General features: G+C 30.6%; 1 long non-coding RNA gene across 1 annotated transcript; it reads left to right on the forward strand.

Annotated features, from left to right (window-relative positions):
• Positions 1 to 6125: 6125 nt before the first annotated feature.
• LOC109011847 lies at positions 6126 to 8257 on the forward strand. The gene is made up of 4 exons (XR_001999390.2): positions 6126 to 6942; positions 7440 to 7526; positions 7663 to 7731; positions 7838 to 8257. It is a non-coding gene; the product is annotated as an uncharacterized LOC109011847 (long non-coding RNA).
• Positions 8258 to 9267: the final 1010 nt, after the last annotated feature.

Here is a 9267-nt window from a genome sequence, read left to right on the forward strand (position 1 = left end):
TTTTTTTTTTATTTTATTTTATTTGACAGCTTTTTAGTTTCTTAGTTTCTTTTATTTTGTTGGTTCCACTATTATTTTTTGGTTTGGTTGGTGCATTCTCGTTTCATTTTTATATGTAGGGGACATTAAGTTTCTGAGATTTCAGTTCCTGCGAGGCAGCTTCTGAAATATTTTGTTGTCCTTTTCTAGAAATTCTAACCATTTGAATTGTTTGTCAGCTTGAGAGGATGAGTTGAGTATTTGAATTTTTGTGTCGTCAGTGTATTGGGAATAGGAAAATGTGATTTGATTTATATTTTATGTGGAAAAATCTTTTCTTGTTTTATTACTTTTCTTTTTATATGTCCTTCCTTCCGGGATCCCTAGTTTATGTCCACACTTATATAAATCGCGATATATCATTTATCATACATTACCTCGCTCTTCTATTATCTCTCATTGTTTTCTAACATTTTTTGGTCAAGTGTTTTGTATTAAAAAAGGAATATTGGACTTGGAGTTCTGAACTACAGTGTTACTACAATCATTTTCCCCCTCCATTTTATATTTTTGTGCATTTTTTTCTATCTTTTTTGCCCTTAGATTTATTAAGGTTTGTTTCTGTGCGTTGTTGGTTCTATTTGTCTTTTCGCTTGGATTAAATATTTAGGTTGGTTGTTTGGGTTGCGTTTCATTTTATCTCTCCATCATTTTTGGTCTTCTCTGTTGGTTTCTCTAGGTTTTCGTCTTCTTCTTCTCTTTCATTCTTTGCTTATGACTCTCGATGTTTACTTCTCTTTCTTTGTTGTCGATGTTTGCAGTTTGATTTTTCCTGTTTGGCTCATTTGGTTCTTATAGTGTGTTTTATGTGTTTTTTTTAGGTCTTTAGTGGTGCATTTTGGTCTTGTTTTAAAGTTTAGATTCTTAGTTATTTTCAGTTTGATCCTGAGGTCGATGATACACTTCATTTTCTTGAAAAATAGTATATGAGATGGCATCTGGGTTGTCTTTCAATATTATTAATGTATTTTTTCAGCGGTATTATTGTTGTACATTTTGGTGGTACCTTCGGTTGTTAAATTTACCTCCATTTTTTTGTCATCTATATTTTGTGTAGGGTTCATTTGTAAATATTTGCAGTTTTAAGAAACAAGTTATACTTAGATATTTTTTTTATATTCCATTATTTATATCTGAGACCACGATTTATTTCTTCATTTGTGATATAGCTTCTGTCTGAGACCACGGGTTATTTTTGTTGTGTTTTTCATTTATTATATTTTTGCATTTGAATATTTTTTTCTTGGTTTAAACATTTAGTTATGTTGATCCATTCAGATTTGTAACTCGGGTTATTTGTGTTGTGTGTTTTTACCTTCTATTGTTAAAGTTCCTAAATTTTTTTTGTCGTTTGTCTATTGTGCAGTGTTCATTTCTAAATATTTGCAGTTTTGAAAAATGAAGTTTTATTCAGTTCCTTTTTTTTTTTAATTTATATTTAAGACCACGGTTTATTTCTTCTTTTGTGATATAGCTTCTATCTGAGATTACGAGTTATTTTTGTTGTGTTTTTTATTTCTTATATTTTTGCATTTGATTTTTTTTTCATGGTTTAAATGTTTAGTTATGTTATTCCGTTCAAATTTGTAACTTATTTGAACATTTCTTATCTTTTTTATGGTTCAAGATCTTCATGGATGTGCAGTTTAACCAACAAGTTTTATTCAACTATTTTTTTACATTGCATTATTTATGTCTGAGACCTCGGTTTATCTGTGTTGTTTTCTGATATTGTGTCTGTCTGAGACCACGGGTTATTTGTATCATATTTTTTATTTCTTATATTTTTTCATTTGAATATTTCCCAAATGGTTTGATCGTTGAGTTATGTTGTGGCATTCTGATTTGTAACTTATTTGAACATTTCTTGTCTTTTTAATGGTTGAAGATCTTCATGGATGTTTCTATACATTTTTGTTGTTTGGCATCTTTGTGTTGTTTTGTTTGGTTCGTGCTGGATGTTTTCTATACATTTCTTATCTATTTTTGATTGCTCTAATTTGTTTATCTTTGCTGTAGGCAAGCTGGAAGTACTGTTTTCATGGTCTGTTCGTTTAAGGTTTGTTTATGTCATATTAGATGTTTCTATGAATTGAACCTAATTTTGGTTTAATATTTAAACAAATTAGATGTTGTTGTTATGTTGAGGTTATTGTTTTTTATGTATTTGTTTTGGTTTGAATATATTTGAGATTTTATGGTGGACATTATGTTTTAATTTTAAATATATATATTGGAGTTATTTCAAATTTTTTATGTATTTTGTTTCTTAGTTTCTGGTTTAATATTGAAATGATTTCTGTGTTTGTATATATTTAAGTTTTATTCTCTGGCGCTCTAAATTTAAGTTGTTTTTGTCTAACATGGTTGGAAGTTTTACTTGGCCGAATGTTTGGGTTTTTATTTTTTTATACTCATTGTTCTCAACACTGTTTGTTGTTGGGTTTGTTTGTTCAGAAGAAAGTATTGCTTCATTCTGAAATATTTTTGAAATATTAAAATCTTTTATATTATTTTTTTTAATTTTCTATCTATAGTTATATGTTGCAAATATGTATTAACACAATATATAATTTGTCTTTGTTTTATAACCTTTTGTTATCAACGGTCATAAAAGAATACCTTACCTAAAAAGCATTGCCTTTTGCAATAAAATATTTACTTTTGCAGGTTTAGCTTACTAAAATGCAGTTAGAACTTTCCATGCCTTTGTGTGCTTTTTCATTAAACTTATATGAAAAGATAAGGTTATAGTTTAAGGTTTTGACTAGATTGTTTATAAAAATTATTTTATTATCATTATTATTATTATTATTTTACATCTTTATTGTGTGCAGAAGCCATATCTTAAAATTTTTTATACTTATTCAAACGTTCAAAAAAAGCGTGAAAATAGTGACCACCAATTTTCAAATTTTTGTCTATTTTGTTTTCCTGTCGATCTCCTACGCATTTGGGTAAGTAAATACAGTTTTAGATATTATTATCTATGCCTTAGTGATATAATTGTAATTTTACTAATCTTTCAATTAGTTAATATTTTAAGTTGTGATACTAATTTATGATGTGCTGGTAAAATGCATAAACAATCAAACTCTTATGCTAGAAGAGAGATTGTTTATCTGGTATTTTTTTTATAAAGGATTGACTTGTATAGAAGAAAACTCGACTGCAAGTATTTAGAAGTTTAGGATGTTTCCAATTAATATGTTATCAATGTGTAAAAAATCTGCTTGGTAATGTTTTTTACTAAGCATATTTGTAAATAGAAGAAATATCTATTTTATTATCTATAAGAAACTTACATTATAATAGAAGAGCTAACATTATAATGGAATCACTTAAAACGGCTTCGTTTGGTTACTTAACTCCTCTCAGCTCCTCTCAACTCATCTCAACTCATTATTACAACTTTTTCAAATCCCAACACAAAATATAATAAACAATTTAATTTTTTCAAATTTTAAAATAATAATAATATTAAAAAATAATATTCTAACAATATTTTATCATCTCAACTCAACTCAACTCAACTCACTTCAACATCCAAACACAACTTAAGGATATTCCTCCATTGCAAGAATATGCCAAAAGAAACTCATTTAGAGATTCATTTGTGAATGCAAATTTCGACGCTTGGCTTATATCACCAAAAGATTTTTTTTTACTGTTTAAATGTTTGACAAAACATAGCCAAACGATTTTCATTTGGAGCTTCATTTTTCTGCAATGGAGGAATGTTCTTAGTGTTTTATGTTATGCATTTATAATGATTTTTAACAATTATAATGATTTTTGTTGCAATAGAGCAATTGCTTCTTTTGTTCAATGCATTTGTAAAGTTATATATTTATTTTCCAGTAATCTTCATTTTTAACATCCCAATATACCAGATGGTTTTATTTTTCTTATTTTCATTTGTATTGCTAAATAGTCGACGGTATACAACTTATAAAAAAATAAAAAAAAAAAATATTAAATATTTAACTTTTTTTAGTTTTGATTAAAATTTTGATTTTTTGAAAAATATTTTTTTATTCATTTATGTTTCGGATCAACAAATTACTCCCAAGTTATATTTATATATATAACAAAGATAAAAATTTATTCAAGTAAACTCCTCACAACAGTTGCTAGAAAAGTGTGGTTAATGATACACTAGAATAAAAAACTGGTACTAAAGCAAACTTTTATCAAAATTTAAAATTTAAATGCCAATGAGATTTGCCTCCTCTTTTGTGTAAGTTTAGTTATGTTTTTGAAACTACTTGTTCCAAATAATAACAAATTTTTTTTTTTTTTTTTTGAAAAAAGAGCTTTTTAGCTATGAAAAAGTAACCCTTAAAATTATTTTGTATAGATCATTTTTCACCTTATTTACTAAGAACTTATGCAAACTATTTGTATTTTCCTTAACATTTTTGTCTACTTAAACATTTTTCTATAACCTCCTATCTAATTTTAGGTTTTGAAATTAGTGCTAGTATCGAATATTCATACCACAAAATCACTTTATAAATTTTTTTTTTTTGTTGATTATTCGATTTTACAAACTCTTCTATTCAGAATAAACTTTGTGATATTCTATTGATACTTTGGAAAGTTTTAAATGGCTTATTGTTAAGGGTGGATTTTTTTTTTTTATGTGACAGAATTAAGGACAACAGTTATAAAGTATTGGATGGAGTACAGTTTATAGGGACGTTTGTTTCAACAAAACGCCTTTTTTTTTAATTGGCTGAACTCCTTATGGAGTCATAGAATCTATTGGTGTTTGTTGAATAAACATATATTTTTTCTTAAACATAATTTCATCAATTTTAAAAATTGTGATGGGTTTTCAAAATAACATTAGAGTCGATTTCTCATCGTTAATGGAATTACTTAGGTCTAATGTCATTTAAAACCTTAAATTATAAAGAGTAGTGCTATTTGATGGCCTTTACACCACACATCATCCACATGACATAATTTGATTTGTAGGATTCAAATTTTAAATTTTTTATTTTTCAAATCAAATTATGCCATATGGTGTCAAAATAAGTTGAAATCCTGTATGAATGGCTGAATCGTTGGCCTTGTGATTTCTCTCTATTATATAAACTGTACAAAGAATTCTATACATGGAAAGAACTACGTAAATGCTAATTTTATCCCTATTCAATCTGTCAAATATTAAGCTAATTATTCTGAAGAGTAAATCAAGAAAATAAATATAGACAGCAAAGCTGTCCATTGACAGCCCCCCTCAAATCGATGCGGGTTGATCAACAAGCATCAATTTGCTACTTAGGAAGCAATGTCGATGACGAGTGAGAGCCTTGGTGAAGATATCATCAATTTGTAGTTTAGTAAAAATGTGTGGAAGAGTGATAACACGAGTTTTAAAGGCTTCACGGATAGAGTGACAGTCGACTATAATATGCTTTGTGCGCTCATGATAGACAAGATTGGTCGTGATCTGAATAACACTTGTATTATCGGCGTGCGTGTAAAGGTGTAGGATCGGTCTCAGAGAAGTCTAACCCAGCAAGCAAACCTCGAAGCCAAATAATTTCGGAACAAGTAAAAGACATTGCTCGGTACTCAGATTCTATAGATGACTTAGAAACTCTGTCTTGCTTCTTACTCTTTCGAGATCAACACATCACCTAAGAACACGCACTAACCATTGATGGAGCGACGTGTATCAGCACAACCAGCCCAATCAGAATCGCTATAAGTAGCAAGACGATGAGAATTGCCCGTAGAAAATACTAAGCCACGGGCAGAAATGCCTTGAACATAGCGTATGATACCATGTACAAATAAGGTGAAATCTTGTATGAATGGCCGAATCGTTGGCCTTGTGATTTCTCTCTATTATATTATATAAACTATACAAAGAATTCTATACATGAAAATAACCACGTATATGCTAATTCTATCCCAATACAATTTGTCAAATATTAAGCTAATTATTCTGAAGAGTAAATCAAGGAAACAGATATGGACAACAAAGCTGTCCATTGACATTTGAATAGTAAATGGTGTAAAGGCCTTCAAATAGAATTATTCTATTATAAATATTCGTCGAGCACAGACCCACACACGCTAATACGGGATAGAATATCTTTTTCCTTATGTTTCTTATAATTATGTTCAAATGACATAGATTTAATTGAATCTGTTTGTATCCAGGTAAGATGGGAGCATAGATAAGAAGAAGGGAAAGAGTTTTAATTAAAAAACAAATCCGGGGCCGGCCTTTTCATTGTGAAGACCTCCCTTCTACTAAACCAAATTTCTACAACTGCAAAACTCAAGAATGAAAACCACCACACACTCAAGCTTTTTACAACCACACCCTCATGCTTTTGGTTTTTTGAGGAAATTTGGTTTAATTGAAGGGACGTCTTGATACATTGTATGCCCATCCCTTTCATATATTAAGTCGGTTGCTCATAAGAAGAACAAAAAATACCTGATTTCTGATATCCAATGGTGATGTATCTTGTTAGAACATCTACGATTCACTTTTTACTTCGCTATTTTATGGAAAAATGTTTTTGTTGGAAAAATTTATTGTAACAACCTAAGGAAGGCCTAGGTCCTATCTAGAGCCCCTTGAAATTCATTATAAAGCGCAAGAACTTCTTCTTCCTAATCAATGTGAGATCCTATATACTACCTTCTTATATTCAAATAATCTGAAGTATTACATTTGCTTAGCCTATAAGAAGACCTCTGGCTTAATCTCCTTTCTCATCTCTTGGGATTTTTTTAAACCGTAATATTTATTTTATTGGTTTCCATGGTGACTTTCAATTCTATGTGGAACAGGGTTTGCGTGGAACTTCTGAAGATCTTACTGATACTCTTCCCGATGGGATTGTTCATTCTTCAGTCAATGATATAATAGCTGTAATACTATCTTGGCTAATTACAAAACTCTAGTAATTTATTGATTATAAAAGCATGTCAATGCATTCGTTCGAGTTTAAAAAACTCATCTTCTTTTGTAACTCTATGTTTGGATTTAGAATTAGGTGCGTGTTTGGAAAGAATGGGAATGAAAGTGGTTGGAAGAGTTGGTTTGGGTCTTCACAATGGAATTTGGATACCCTGTACATACACTATATCAAGTGTAAAAAATGCCATTCCCAATCCAATCTTTACATTTGATTTAATAATTTATCACTATCAGGAAGATGAGACTGAACTCACTTCCCAGCACTTCTGGTGGCAAAGAAATAAAAAAATGTGGGTCTGGTGTGAAGTTTCGCTCTCCCAAATGTCTTCATTTCCACTGCGACGTACTTCCCATATATATATATTTTTTACGTTTCATCCTCTTACTTCTCATCACTTCCCTCAAACCTATGCATATATTACGAGGCTCCATTTCTGCTGTTTTTCAGTTCCATATTTGTCAAGTGCCCGAAATTCCAGGGATTAAGGGGAGTGAAGTTAATGAATTTATTTAGCTCTGCTTTGCAATTTGCATGGTAATGTACATATTTTTGTGTTTATGCATATTGATTTGTTAACTCTATAATTTTCAAGAGTAATCTGCTGATAATAGTTGTTTGAAGAGAGATTCTGGATGTGTATATTTTTTACATGAAGTTCTGGTGTCCGCAGGGTCCTTTGGTTGAGCTTGCTAATCCTTGAGATACAGAAATAGATCTACCCGATAACTTTGATTAGAAGGTACTGGTTCCTAATTTTATATTGGATTGCTAAAAATCAGTTTTGTCTTTATTCATATCCAGTTTGGCTTAATATCAAATTGATTTCTATCGTGTTTTCATGCTAGCTGTACAGGTCAACACTTGATGATGCTTGTAAAGTAGGGGCATTTAGGGATTTCATAGTTGCTATAAATTACAAACAACCGTGGAGGTGAACTCCAAGTGCAATGATCAAATTGTGACTGCTGCTTTCAGATGACATTAGATTCTTGGCGATAGTTGATGTTGATACAAAGTGCTGGGATCTTGCTTGTGTACGTGAAGTGGTTAGGAGAAACACATTTTTTTGAGTGCTTTTACTTGTATGTGATTTATTTATTAGGGCTGTTCGGATTGCTTAATATTTTTTTTGTCATTTTTCCATTTTTGTCTCATGCTAATGGTGATGTCCTTGGGGGGTTTGCACATGCATATGGATATGCCACTAATACCATTGTTGAATGTAGAGCCTTGTATGATGGACTTCGGTTATGTCGGCAATTAAATTTACGGGATGTGTTGGTAGAATCGATTTTGCAGTTATTGTTGGTTGGTTAGCTTCCGGGATATGCAAGTATTGGTTCATTTGGGATTTTTGGGAGGAAATGACAAGCATGGTATGTGAGCTTAATGTCCGATTTCGTCATATATATATAGAGAAGCTAAATATGGTGGCAGATTTTTTGGCAAAGCAGGGAGCTCAAGGTTTGACCGTCAGATTTTTGTGATGCGTCTTCCATTCAAGGGTGTATTTGGGGATTAATTCGATTAGATAAACTTGGAATGCCCTATATTAGAAAGTGATTGTGATGGTTTATTGTTTCTTATTTGTGATTTTTGGCACCTGAGTAATTCTTTGGTGGTCTTGAGATTGTTACAACGGTATTCTTCCGCCATAAATAAGGGTTTTTTGAATAAAATTGGGATGAGATCTCTCATAAACAGGGGACTTTCGTCTATTTAAAAAAAAAAAAGGCTCCTCAAGTCACTGAGACTCATGGTAATTTTTCTGGAGAAGTATGTTTTGAGCTTCCAAATTATTAAAATTTTTTTTATTTACATTTCAAACTACCAAGTTTTGGTAATTAATACCATTGGTTTAGATCTATTTTCTTCTTTCCTCTACATTGGTTTGGTTTGATCATGAATGGTCACGTTACCTTGGTGTGAAGTGTATTCCTTTCTGTCTTCTTACAGACGATATATTTGCTCATGATGAATTCCAATTTGATATTTGGTTGGCAAAGGATTTTGTCTTGTAATCTGTTAAGAGGAAAAGCCAATTTAAAAGTTATAAAGTGAAATCGATGCAAAGTCAAACAAGTAGGTAAACATGGGATATTTATGCTGTTACATGATAGTTGTTATGTTTTTGCATGATCAATTTGGCTTGTTCATCATCTCTTATTGCATGAACTCTTTGTCGCTATGTGTTTTAAGATATAACTGTTTACTTTTGCCACCACTATGACATTGAAAAAAAATAGTAATTTTCATCATTTTGTTGCTAAATTTA

This window comes from Juglans regia, chromosome 8 (assembly GCF_001411555.2).
Source record: "Juglans regia cultivar Chandler chromosome 8, Walnut 2.0, whole genome shotgun sequence".
Classification (NCBI taxonomy): domain Eukaryota; kingdom Viridiplantae; phylum Streptophyta; class Magnoliopsida; order Fagales; family Juglandaceae; genus Juglans; species Juglans regia.